Source organism: Oncorhynchus mykiss, chromosome 15 (genome assembly GCF_013265735.2).
Source record: "Oncorhynchus mykiss isolate Arlee chromosome 15, USDA_OmykA_1.1, whole genome shotgun sequence".
NCBI classification, from domain to species: domain Eukaryota; kingdom Metazoa; phylum Chordata; class Actinopteri; order Salmoniformes; family Salmonidae; genus Oncorhynchus; species Oncorhynchus mykiss.
The window spans coordinates 11,026,740-11,034,912 of NC_048579.1; positions in this window are offsets into that span (position 1 = coordinate 11,026,740).

Consider the following 8,173-nt stretch of genomic DNA (forward strand, 5'->3'; position numbering starts at 1 on the left):
AGAATGGTAGACAGGTAGTATGGTAGACTGGTAGAATGGTAGACCGGTAGAATGGTAGACTGGTAGAATGGTAGACTGATAGAATGGTAGACTGGTAGACCAGTAGAATGGTAGACTGGTAGACTGGTAGAATGGTAGACCGGTAGAATGGTAGAATGGTAGACCGGTAGAATGGTAGACTGGTAGAATGTTAGACTGGTAGTATGGTAGACTGGTAGACTGGTAGAATGGTAGACTGGTAGACTGGTAGTATGGTAGACCGGTAGAATGGTAGAATGGTAGACCGGTAGAATGGTAGACTGGTAGAATGGTAGACTGGTAGTATGGTAGACTGGTAGACTGGTAGAATGGTAGACTGGTAGACTGGTAGACTGGTAGTATGGTAGACCGGTAGAATGGTAGACTGGTAGACTGGTAGACCGGTAGAATGGTAGACTGGTAGACTGGTAGAATGGTAGACTGGTAGAATGGTAGACCGGTAGAATGATTAGTGCCGATACAGAGTCACTGATGAGGGCCGATACAGACTCACTGATGAGGGCCGATACAGACTCACTGATGAGGGCCGATAGAGAGTCACTGATGAGGGCCGATACAGAGTCACTGATGAGGGCCGATACAGAGTCACTGATGAGGGCCGATACAGAGTCACTGATGAGGGCCGATACAGAGTCACTGATGAGGGCCGATACAGAGTCACTGATGAGGGCCGATACAGAGCCAGAAATGAACTCGTATAGTAGTACAGACAGATTAGAGTCATCATTACTATACTATTACAATTACTTACTCTAGCATTCCTCCCTCTCTCCATCTCTCTTCCCTTTACTCCCTCTCTCCATCTCTGTCCCCTCTCCTCCCTCCCTACATCTCTCTCCCCTCTCCTCCCTCCCTCCATCTCTCTCCCCTCTCCTCCCTCCCTCCATCTCTCTCCCCTTTACTCCCTCCCTCCATCTCTCTCCCCTTACCTCTCTCCCTCCATCTCTCTCCCCTCTCCTCCCTCCCTCCATCTCTCTCCCCTTTACTCCCTCCCTCCAACTCTCTCCCCTCTCCTCCCTCCCTCCATCTCTCTCCCTCTCCTCCCTCCCTCCATCTCGCTCCCTTCTCCTCCCTCCCTCCATCTCTCTCCCCTCTCCTCCCTCTCTCCATCTCTCTCCCCTCTCCTCCCTCCCTCCATCTCTCTACCCTCTCCTCCCTCCCTCCATCTCTCTCCCTTCTCCTCCCTCCCTCCATCTCTCTCCCCTCTCCTCCCTCCCTCCATCTCTCTCCCCTCTCCTCCCTCTCTCCATCTCTCTCCCCTCTCCTCCCTCCCTCCATCTCGCTCCCTTCTCCTCCCTCCCTCCATCTCTCTCCCCTCTCCTCTCTCTCTCCATCTCTCTCCCTTCTCCTCCCTCCCTCCATCTCTCTCCCCTCTCCTCCCTCTCTCCATCTCTCTCCCCTCTCCTCCCTCCCTCCATCTCTCTCCCCTCTCCTCCCTCTCTCCATCTCTCTCCCCTCTCCTCCCTCTCTCCATCTCTCTCCCCTCTCCTCCCTCTCTCCATCTCTCTCCCCTCTCCTCCCTCCCTCCATCTCTCTCCCTTCTCCTCCCTCCCTCCATCTCTCTCCCCTCTCCTCCCTCTCTCCATCTCTCTCCCCTCTCCTCCCTCCCTCCATCTCTCTCCCCTCTCCTCCCTGTCTCTCTCTCCACTCTCCTCCCTCTCTCCATCTCTCTCCCCTCTCCTCCCTCCCTCCATCTATCTCCCCTCTCCTCCCTGTCTCTCTCTCTCTCCCCTCTCCTCCCTGTCTCGCTCTCTTCCCTCTCCTCCCTGTCTCTCTCTCTTCCCTCTCCTCCCTCTCTTTATCTCTCTCCCCTCTCTCCCTCCATCTCTCTACCCTCTCCTCCCTCTCTACATCTCTCTCCCCTCTCCTTCCTCTCTCCATCTCTCTCCCTTCTCCCTCCATCTCTCTCCCCTCTCCTCCCTCCCCCATCCATCTCTCGCCCCTCTCCTCCCTCTTTACATCTCTCTCTCCTTCCTCCCTACATTAGGGGCTGATCCAACGACCCAGTTAGATTCTTTTAGGTGAAATGCAGTTACTCAGCAATGTGATCTGTCTGTGGGAACAGATACACCTGTGGTAAAATCCCCTACACACACACACACACACACACACACACACACACACACACACACACACACACACACACACACACACCACACACACACACACACAGACAGGGCCCAACCACACATACACACCCACACCACACCCACAAACACAAACACATCACACCCACACACACACCAAACCCACACCACACACACGCACACACATAACATCCAACCACACACACACACCCACACCCACACACACACACACACACAAACACACACACACACACACACAATCACACCCACACCAAACACACATCACACCACCCCCACACAACACACTCACATGCACAAACAGGAAAAAGCAGTTCATCCCACACGTTTTCTGAACCTGAAAATAACCAGAAGGCTAATGGTGTAATGGATCCCTCAATTATAGAGAGAGAGGGAGGGGAGATGAGGTAGACGAAGAGAGGGAGGGGAGATGAGGTAGACGAAGAGAGGGAGGGGAGATGAGGTAGACGAAGAGAGGGAGGGGAGATGAGGTAGACGAAGAGAGGGAGGGGTGGAGGAGAGATGAGGTAGACGAAGAGAGGGAGGGAGGGAGGGGAGATGAGGTAGACGAAGAGAGGGAGGGAGGGAGGAGAGGGGAGAGAGATGGAGGGAGAGAGGAGAGGGGAGAGAGATGTAGAGAGGGAGGAGAGATGAGGTAGACGAAGAGAGGGAGGGAGGGAGTGGAGGGGAGAGAGATGGAGAGAGGGGTGGAGGAGAGATGAGGTAGACGAAGAGAGGGAGGGAGGGAGGAGAGATGAGGTAGACGAAGAGAGGGAGGGGTGGAGGAGAGATGAGGTAGACGAAGAGAGGGAGGGAGGGAGGAGAGGGGAGATGAGGTAGACAAAGAGAGGGAGGGAGGGAGGAGAGGGGAGAGAGTTCGAGGGAGAGAGGAGAGGGGAGAGAGATGTATAGAGGGAGGAGAGATGAGGTAGACGAAGAGAGGGAGGGATGGAGGAGAGATGAGGTAGACGAAGAGAGGGAGGGATGGAGGAGAGATGAGGTAGACGAAGAGAGGGAGGGAGGGAGGGAGGAGAGGGGAGAGAGATGGAGGGAGAGAGGAGAGGGGAGAGAGATGTAGAGAGGGAGGAGAGATGAGGTAGACGAAGAGAGGGAGGGAGGGAGTGGAGGGGAGAGAGATGGAGAGAGGGGTGGAGGAGAGATGAGGTAGACGAAGAGAGGGAGGGAGGGAGGAGAGATGAGGTAGACGAAGAGAGGGAGGGGTGGAGGAGAGATGAGGTAGACGAAGAGAGGGAGGGAGGGAGGAGAGGGGAGATGAGGTAGACGAAGAGATGGAGGGAGGGAGGAGAGGGGAGAGAGTTGGAGGGAGAGATGAGAGGGGAGAGAGATGTAGAGACGGAGGAGAGATGAGGTAGACGAAGAGAGGGAGGGATGGAGGAGAGATGAGGTAGACGAAGAGAGGGAGGGATGGAGGAGAGATGAGGTAGACAAAGAGAGGGAGGGAGGGAGGAGAGATGAGGTAGACGAAGAGAGGGAGGGATGGAGGAGAGATGAGGTAGACGAAGAGAGGGAGGGAGGGAGGAGAGATGAGGTAGACGAAGAGAGAGAGGGATGGAGGAGAGATGAGGTAGACGAAGAGAGGGAGGGAGGGAGGAGAGATGAGGTAGACAAAGAGAGGGAGGGAGGGAGGAGAGATGAGGTAGACAAAGAGAGGGAGGGAGGGAGTGGAGGGGAGAGAGATGGAGAGAGGGAGGAGAGAGAGGAGAGAGGGGTGGAGGAGAGATGAGGTAGACGAAGAGAGGGAGGGAGGGAGTGGAGGGGAGAGAGATGGAGGGAGAAGGGAGAGGGGAGAGAGATGTAGAGAGGGAGGAGAGAGAGGAGAGAGGGGTGGAGGAGAGATGAGGTAGACGAAGAGAGGGAGGGAGGGAGTGGAGGGGAGAGAGATGTAGAGAGGGAGGAGAGAGAGGAGAGAGGGAGGGAGGAGAGATGAGGTAGACGAAGAGAGGGAGGGAAGGAGGAGAGGGGAGAGAGATGGAGGGAGAGAGGAGAGGGGAGAGAGATGTAGAGAGGGAGGAGAGAGAGGAGAGAGGAAGGGAGGAGAGATGAGGTAGACGAAGAGAGGGAGGGAGGGAGTGGAGGGGAGAGAGATGGAGGGAGAGAGGAGAGGGGAGAGAGATGGAGGGAGGGAGGAGAGAGAGGAGAGAGGGAGGGAGGAGAGAGAGGAGAGAGGGGTGGAGGAGAGATGAGGTAGACGAAGGGAGGGAGGGAGGAGAGGGGTGAGAGATGGAGGGAGAGAGGAGAGGGGAGAGAGATGTAGAGAGGGAGGAGAGAGAGGAGAAAGGGAGGGAGGAGAGAGAGGAGAGAGGGGTGGAGGAGAGATGAGGTAGATGAAGAGAGGGAGGGAGGGAGGAGAGGGGAGAGAGATGGAGGGAGAGAGGAGAGGGGAGAGAGATGTAGAGTGGGAGGAGAGAGAGGAGAGAGGGAGGGAGGAGAGAGAGGAGAGAGGGGTGGAGGAGAGATGAGGTAGACGAAGAGAGGGAGGGAGGGAGGAGAGGGGAGAGAGATGGAGGGAGAGAGGAGAGGGGAGAGAGATGTAGAGAGGGAGGAGAGAGAGGAGAGAGGGAGGGAGGAGAGATAGATGGAGATTGGGAGGTGAATGGAGATAGTTGGAGAGAGGGAGGGAGGAGAGAGAGATTGAGAGAGGGAGGGAGGAGAGGGTGAGAGAGATGGAAGAGAGGAGAGAGAGATGGAGAGGGGGAGAGGGGAGAGAGATGGAAGAGAGGAGAGAGAGATGGAGAGAGGGAGGAGAGGGTGAGAGAGATGGAACGAGGGAAGCGAGGGGAGAGAGATGGAGAGAGGGAGGATAATGGAGATAGATGGAGAGAGGGAAGAGAGGGGAGAGATGGAGAGAGGGAGGAGATGGGAGCGAGATGGAGAGAGGGAGGGGGGAGAGGGGAGATCGATGGAGAGATGGAGGGAGGAGAGGGGAGATAGATGGAGAGGGGAGGGGAGAGAGATGGAGAGAAGGAGGGAAGAGAATAGAGATATATGGAGAGAGGGAAGATAGGGTAGTTAGATGGATAGAGGAAGGAGAGTGGAGATATGAGCGATAGAGGAAAGATAATAGTGATAGAGGGAGTGAGAGAGGGAGTGAGGGAGGGAGTACTGGAGTGAGGGAGGGAGGGAGGGATTGAGGGAGGAGAGTGGAGATAAATGGAGGAGAGGGGAGAGAGATGGAGAGAGTTAGGAGATGGGAGAGCATTGGAGAGGGGAGAGAAATGGAGGGAGAGAGGAGATGGGAGAGAGATGGAGGGAGACAGTTTATCCCATTTGATATTTAGCGGGTCTCGGCCTAATTCTGCTCTGCATTATTTGGTGTTTAACGTTGTATACGTGTACATTTTTGCAGAATGCTGCATGTGGAGTCTCAATTTCATGTTTGTCCAATTTTGTGAATTCTTGGTTGGTGAACGGACCCCAGACCTCACAACCATGAAGGGCAATGGGTATTTTACTGATTCCAGTATTTTTAGCCAGATCCTAATTGGTATGTAAAATTTTATCTTCCTTTTGATGGCATCGAATGCCCTTCTTGCCTTGTCTCTCAGATCATTCACAGCTTTGTGGAAGTTACCTGTGGCGCTGAAGTTTAGGGCCAAGGTATGTATAGTTGTTTTGTATGTTCTAGGGAAATGGCGTCTACATGGAATTTGTATTTGTGGTCCTGGCGACTGGACCTTTTTTGGAACAACATTATTTTGGTCTTACTGAGATTTACTGCCTTCTGCCTCCCGGGTGGCGCAGTGGTCTAGGGCATTGCATCGCAGCGCCAGCTGTGCCACCAGAGACTCTGGGTTCGCGCCTAGGCTCTGTTGCAGCCGGCCGCGACCGGGAGGTTCGTGGGGCGACGCACAATTGGCCTAGCGTTGTCCGGGTTAGAGAGGGTTTGACCAGTAGGGATATCCTTGTCTCATCGCGCACCAGCGACTCCTGTGGTGGGCCGGGGCGCAGTGCACGCTAACCAACGTTGCCAGGTGCACAGTGTTTCCTCCGACACATTGGTGCGGCTGGCTTCCGGGTTGGATGCGCTCTGTGTTAGGAAGCAGTGCTGCTTGGATGGGTTGTGTTTCGGAGGACGCATGGCTTTTGACCTTCGTCTCTCCCGTCTCTTGTAGCGATGAGACAAGATAGTAATTACTAACAACTGGAAACCACGAAATTGGGGAGAAAAGGGAGGTAAAATAAAAATACATTTAAAAAAGGTCCATCTCGCCATCTCAGGTCCATAATGTGGCTTGATTGGTGGTTAGGCTATTAGATGACCAAAATTAGGCTACATGAGAAGGTCAGTACTGTCAATATAACCGTGTGTTTATGCAGGTTTTCAGTGAATGTATGTAAAACAGGAAGCTCATCTTCAGGAGAATTATCAGCAACAAAAGAGTGAACGAATTTACACGTATGCAAATGCAGCTTATCTTTCCCAAACACCCGATAGTGGCACAAACTAGATAAGGCCTGGCCGCACGATGCCAGGGAGGGAGGGAGATGAAGGAAGAGTGGGAGAGAGGGAAGAGAGGAAGAAAGAGAGAGAAATAGAGCCAGAGCCAGAGAGGAGTGACTGCTGTGTCGATCTGTTTATGAGGTTTGGAAGGTTGATACTATAAAATCATCTAGATTATAACCACAGTTTGGCTGCAGGCTGAGCAGAACAGTCAAACTGCTGAAGAGCCAGCCAGCCAGCTAGCCTGACAGATAGATATTCCCAGACAGATGGACATATGGGCTGGCTGTATACCTAGTCCAGATGATCTGCGGCTAACGAGGCATTAGACCATAAACAAAGTTAAAGAAACATGAGCTAAAGATTTCATTGGCTGTGTTTGTGTAAATGTGTTTGTGTGTGTGTGTGTGTGTGTGTGTGTGTGTGTGTGTGTGTGTGTGTGTGTGTGTGTGTGTGTGTGTGTGTGTGTGTGTGTGCGTGTGTGTGAGATTTTGCTTTGAATGCCCACTAGAGTGGAAATTGCCTTTTTTTCAGCTGAAAGACAATAACCATAGCTTACCCATGACGTTGCACAATGATTTAAGTCTTTGTTTTTTGTCAGTCTGATGTATTTGGGTTTGAAGTTGGAAATCCGATGTGGCACCTTTTCAGTGCCAATGCTGTGTGTGTACCCTATGACGGGCTAATACTCTCACCTCTACATTCCTTTTCAGGACTTGGTTTAATTTGAATGTTTACCACCCACCTGCAAAGTTCTTCCTCTTTGCGAGTCGCGACTGAGCTGAGTAACACTGTTTAATTAAACACCGTTGTCTGAGACGGAGAGATTTTCGCCATGGCCTGCACTTAAACATCGTCGCCTGAGCCATATTTTTTGCACCTCGTCTTTTAAACCAGCAAATGATCACAATTCGTTGGATAACTTGTCATGTTTCAATTATTCTTGAGCTAGTCTATATTTAAAAAAAATATATATAAAAATTTTTTTTTTTCTAAATGGTACAATGTTGTGTATTATGATTGACCGTCACTCCAAGATGAATGGTTTTGACCATGCTCGACTGCTTTGATTGGTGCAGCTAGAAACCACAAGTCTCTATCCTATAATGGACATATTTTGTGCTGTTGTTACATTTCTATTGGTGTTTTGTGTTGTGTCGGATGCTCTCAACGTGTTGTTACATATCTTTTTACGGCATGCATCATGAGAGGAGTCGTTTCACTAGGCTATCCATTACCAAATCGTTCAACAGCTAGTCTATCCATATTACCAAACCATTCAATAGCTAGGCTATCCATATTACCAAATCGTTCAACAGCTAGTCTATCCATATTACCAAACCATTCGATAGCTAGGCTATCCATATTACCAAATCGTTCAACAGCTAGTCTATCCATATTACCAAACCATTCAATAGCTAGGCTATCCATATTACCAAATCGTTCAACAGCTAGTCTATCCATATTACCAAATCGTTCAACAGCTAGTCTATCCATATTACCAAACCATTCAATAGCTAGGCTATCCATATTACCAAACCATTCAATAGCTAGGCTATCCATATTA